The following is a 5,086-nucleotide window of genomic DNA, read 5'->3' as shown; positions in this document are numbered from 1 at the left end:
AGGTAGGGGAGGAGTGGGAAGAGAGATAGGGGAGGGGTGGGGGAGGAGGTAGGGGGTGGGGAGGAGGTAGGGGAGGGGTGGGGGAGGGAGGTAGGGGAGGGGTGGGGGAGGGAGGTAGGGGAGGGGTGGGGGAGGGAGGTAGGGGAGGGGTGGGAAGAGAGGTAGGGGAGGGACGAGGTAATCGGTGGTGGATGTAGTGGGGGATGGAGTGGGAGGGAGAAGGGGAAAGGGTGGGGAGGGAGGGAGGGAGGGAGAAGGGGAAGGGAGGGAGGGAGAAGGGGAAGGGAGGGAGGGAGAAGGGGAAGTAGTGAGGGAGGAGTAAGAGGGTGGGGGGGAGTTGTGGTAGAGGGTGAGGTAGAGGGTGAGGTAGAGGGTGAGGGAGAGGTGGGTGGGGAGGGAGTGGGGGTGGAGAAGGGAGTGGAAGAGGAGGTGAGAGAGTGGTGGGGGAAGGAGGTGTTGATGGGAGGGAGAAGGAATGGGGAGGGATGGGAAAGGGTGGAGGAGGGGTTGAGAGGGGTAGGGGAGGAGAGGGGTAGGGGAGGAGTGGTGATGGGTAGGGGATGCTAAAGAGATGGAAGGGAAGGGACGGAAAACTAGTGGAAGAGGAATAAATTGAGTGGATGGTGGAGGTGGAAAGAGAGGAGTGCGAGGGAGTGGTCGGGGACGAGGTGGAGGGTGGAAGGGGTGGAGGGTGGAAGGGGTGGAGGGTGGAAGGGGTGGAGGGTGGAAGGGGTGGAGGGTGGAAAGGGTGGAGGGTGGAAGGGGTGGAAAGGGTGGAGGGTGGAAGGGGTGGAGGGTGGAGGGTGGAAGGGGTGGAGGGTGGAAGGGGTGGAGGGTGGAAAGGGTGGAGGGTGGAAGGGGTAGAGGGTGGAAGGGGCGAGGTAGAGGAAAGGTAGGGTGAAGCTATAAAAAATGTAACACTGAAGGGTGTAAGGGAGTGGTTGGTCCCCAACATGCAGAACCCTGAATGAGCCACGAGCAGGCAGGTTTCCAAGAGGATTTGTCCAAGAGAGAGAGACAGATGGAAAGAGAGAGAGAGAGAGAGAGATGCGGAGGGAATGAGAGAAATAAGGAGAGGTGGGACGGTTGAGTGGCTGCCGTAAAAGACAGGTAAGGAAGAGTGAGGATGCGGATGTGGGTGGGTGGGGGGGAGGAGGAATGAAAAAATTAAATATATATATATATATATATATAGAGAGAGAGAGAGAGAGAGAGAGAGAGAGAGAGAGAGAGAGAGAGAGAGAGAGAGAGAGAGAGAGAGAGAGAGAGAGAGAGAGAGAGAGGAAAAAGTGAGGAAAATAGAGGAAAAGAGAAAGAAAGAGAAAGAGGGAGAGAAAGAGGGAAGAAAGAGAGGGAGAGGAAGAGGGAGAGGATAAGAGGGAAAGGATGAGAGGGAGAGGAAGAGAGGGAGAGGAAGAGAGGGAGAGGAAGAGAGGGAGAGGAAGATAGAAGGAGAGAGAGAGAGAGAAAGAGACGAGGAGAGGAGACTTACCTTAAAGAAGAGTGCAGGAGTTCCCACGAGGAACCTTCACACTCCCCGGCGCTTAAAAAAAAATCCCCCTTTTTTTTCCAACGACTCGACAAACGTCACTCACAACTCTCCTGCTGCCCCCCACTCAGGCGCTCGACTACGGCAGAAGCCGAGCCTCGCAAACAGAACACTAGGTCCGAGAAATTATTCCAGGCACTGGCACCCTCTCCCCCACACTGTCGTAACTCGACTGAGCTGGTGCCGTGGCGGTGCGCCGAGCCGGGTCCGCGAGACGGCAACTGTCATGCGTCAAACTGTCGGACTCCATACAAAAACTGTCACTTATTGTGTCGTGAGGGCTCTGTTTCTTCATCTGCCCCCGCCGTCTGTGTGTGTTCGTGTGACAGTAGGGGAACACCTAACGGCAACCTGAAGGTGTTGGGGACCCAAGCACATCATAAATCAACCCCCACCTTCACTCGTCCCAAGGTCTGCGTTTGGGGGGGAAAAAGAAGGATGAAAAGAAATTGTCTTTAGGATCTCTACCTCCCTCCAGTCTCTCTGCTTCTCTCTATCTCTCTACCAACACATGTAATATGCCTTATTTAATTAGTTACCAGACGTATCTTAGCAAGTAGTATACCAGGCTGAGGCGAGCCCCTAGCAAAGCAAGCGTGAGTTGATTCCCAGATTAAGGCGGAGGGAGGGAGGGAGGGAGGGGGCTGCAGCGGGGGGCGGGAGAGGGGGCTGCGTGGGCTGCGGCAGGACAGGGGGCGGGGGCGGGGGGCGTGGCTTGTTTACAGAGGGCTGTGGGCTGCATCATGGGTTGCTATGTTACATATGGGGAGACTGCATTTGTGCAAATGTCCGAGAGAGGATGTGGAGATGATTCGGGAGGCTGCATGGAAGGTGAGAGATTTTGATGTGAGGAAAGGAAGGGGAGAGGAAATAACAGAGTTTGATTTTTGCGGTTAGGTGTGTGTGTGTGTGTGTGCGTGCGGTCGAGCTCTCCTTGGGCAAGGAACCACAAATTCCGTTCCTTCACGACGACCGGGGACTCGAAGCTGACGAGGTCTTGATGATGTGCGAAGTAAAGGTGAAGACTTCGACCGCAACCAGGAGACCCAAAGCGTTCGCGGAAAATGTTTAATCGTTATTATTACAACTGTTATAAAACTATAATCATCATCATTACTATTACTATTACTATGATTATTATTATTATTATTATTATTATTATTACTATTATTATTATTACTATTATTATTAATATTATTATTATTATTATTACTATTATTATTAATATTATTATTATTATTATGATTATTATTATCATTATTATTATTATCATTATTATCATTATTACAATTATCAATATTACAATTATTAATATTACAATTATCAATATTACTATTATTATCATTATTATTGTTATTATTATTATTATTATTATTATTATTATCATTATTATTATTATTATCATTATTATTATTATTATTATTATTATTATTATTATTATTATTATTATTATTATTATTATTATTATTATCATTATTATTATTATTATTATTATTATTATTATCATTATTATTGTTATTATTGTTATTATTATTACTATTATTATTATCATTATTATTATTGTTATTATTATTATTGTTGTTGTTATCATCGTCGTTATCATCGTCATCATCGTCGTTACCATTGTCGTTACCATCGTCGTTACCATCGTCGTTATCATCCTCGTTATCATCGTCGTTATCATCCTCGTTATCATCGCCGTTACCATCGCCGTTACCATCGTCGTTATCATCGTCGTCATCGTCGTCGTTATCGTGGACGTATGAAAAATATATGAATACACACACTCATGCATACACATACACAGACACACGCGCAAAGGTACACACGTGCACGAATACACGTATGAAAACGAGTGTACAAACACACGGACACGAATGTTCGTGTTCACACACAAGCAAGCATCTGAATATTCAGATCCAAGGGAAATCCAGAATCATGACCCAAAATAATAAACACATCCGGTGCTCTACTCTGCCTGTGTACTCTAGGGTTATTCAAAAGTAGTATCTATTCAACCATAACTAGAGTTTTTATCCTTGTTGGAGGCGGTATTTTAAGGAGGACATCAGAGGGGAGGGAGAGTAGAAGTTAAAAGTGATTGTTTTTTTTTTGTTTTTTGTGTGGAGATTAGTTTTTTTTTTTATCAATAAAGAATGCTACATGACTCTGCTCCGTAGAGATGTCACTAAGTTCCTAGAATATTGACTACATGAAGTTCACGTGGTCACTACAAGTTAGATTTATGCCAAGAGCGTATAGTGAGAAAGTTCAATTGCTATTTGAATGCAATGAACGTAAAAACGAGATATTGCATTTAATACTGGAACAGTTCTTTTATTTATTTGTTTGTTTATTTATTTATCTATTCATCTAGATATTACTTGTTTTGTATGGTAGTATATTAAAAAAATTCAACAGATTTGTTGCTTATTGACCCTCTTCACTGTACATCTATATATATATATATATATATATATATATATATATACATATATATATATGTATGTATATATATATATATACATATATATATATATACAGTGTATATATATATATATATATATATATATATATATAGATAGATAGATAGATTGATAGATAGATATAATATAGATAGATAGGTTGATAGATACCAAGAGCTTTCCTCCCTTATAAGGGAGGTAGTCAGATCAAAGGCACATACCTACTCCCACTCGTTCCACACCCCTCCACCACCCTTCCCCCACCCCCTTTCATCTTAGGTCCTCATGGATGACGGGTCATCCCTGTATCCCGCCCACTGCCCTGGGTCAGAGCTAATGTAGTAAGACACAGTGCATCCACAGCAAGGCCGCTTAACTTAATCGGCGACCCCCCCCACACACACACTCCGTCCCCTCATGTAGAAAAAGAGAAGACAGAGAGAAATCCTTTAGAGCTGCGTCAAAATATCAGTCACTCATAATCACTCACTATCCCTTCATCTCCCGCCCCTCCTTTCTTTGCATAACAGTATCATCTATACACAGCCACTCTCCACTCATTTCTATCTCTTGCCTCTTCCTTCCTTGCTCAACAGACATTCCCCTCTTTCTCAGCGTCCCCTTCACCCCATCCATCCATCTCATCCTCGGCCGTCCCCTCGAGTTTACTCCCCCCACCTCTGTCTTCCATTCCTCTTTTACTAATTTTTCTTAACTCATTCTTTCCGTGTCCAAACTATCCCAACCCTCTTTCATCAGTTTTATCTGTCATTTCATTTTTCATTCCCACTCTCCTCCTCACCTCCTCGTTTCTCACTCTATCCAACTTTGTAACCCTTACTATACTTCTCAGACATTTCATCTCAAACACATTTCATATCTCTGCCCCAAGCAATGCCGTCGACACAGTCACCCCTTCATACACTATCCTCTTTGTACATGAATTTATAATACTGCAAATGAATTTAGAAAAAAAAAACAATAGAAAGCTGAATCGGATTACTTAAAGACCTCAAGTCCATTTCTACAATATACATTTGAGTTGCATTACACTAAAAAGCTCAAATGAAAC

The 5,086-nt window shown here is 44.3% G+C and overlaps 1 protein-coding gene across 2 annotated transcripts in view; it reads right to left on the bottom strand.

Annotated features, from left to right (window-relative positions):
• Positions 1-1,708, bottom strand: part of LOC143029690 (uncharacterized) — an 803,284-nt gene extending 801,576 nt beyond the window's left edge. The window contains exon 1 of one of the 2 annotated variants that reach the window (XM_076192524.1): positions 1,596-1,708. The gene's annotated coding sequence lies outside the window, so the exon portion shown is untranslated. Of the gene's footprint in view, positions 1-1,492 lie in introns of both variants that reach the window. The other variant, XM_076192523.1, reaches the window with a different exon arrangement.
• Between the last annotated feature and the right edge of the window lie 3,378 nt (positions 1,709-5,086).

This window comes from Oratosquilla oratoria, chromosome 11 (assembly GCF_046742065.1).
Source record: "Oratosquilla oratoria isolate Oo_2021 chromosome 11, ASM4674206v1, whole genome shotgun sequence".
In the NCBI taxonomy this organism is placed as follows: domain Eukaryota; kingdom Metazoa; phylum Arthropoda; class Malacostraca; order Stomatopoda; family Squillidae; genus Oratosquilla; species Oratosquilla oratoria.
This window is presented reverse-complemented; position numbering and strand designations above follow the sequence as displayed.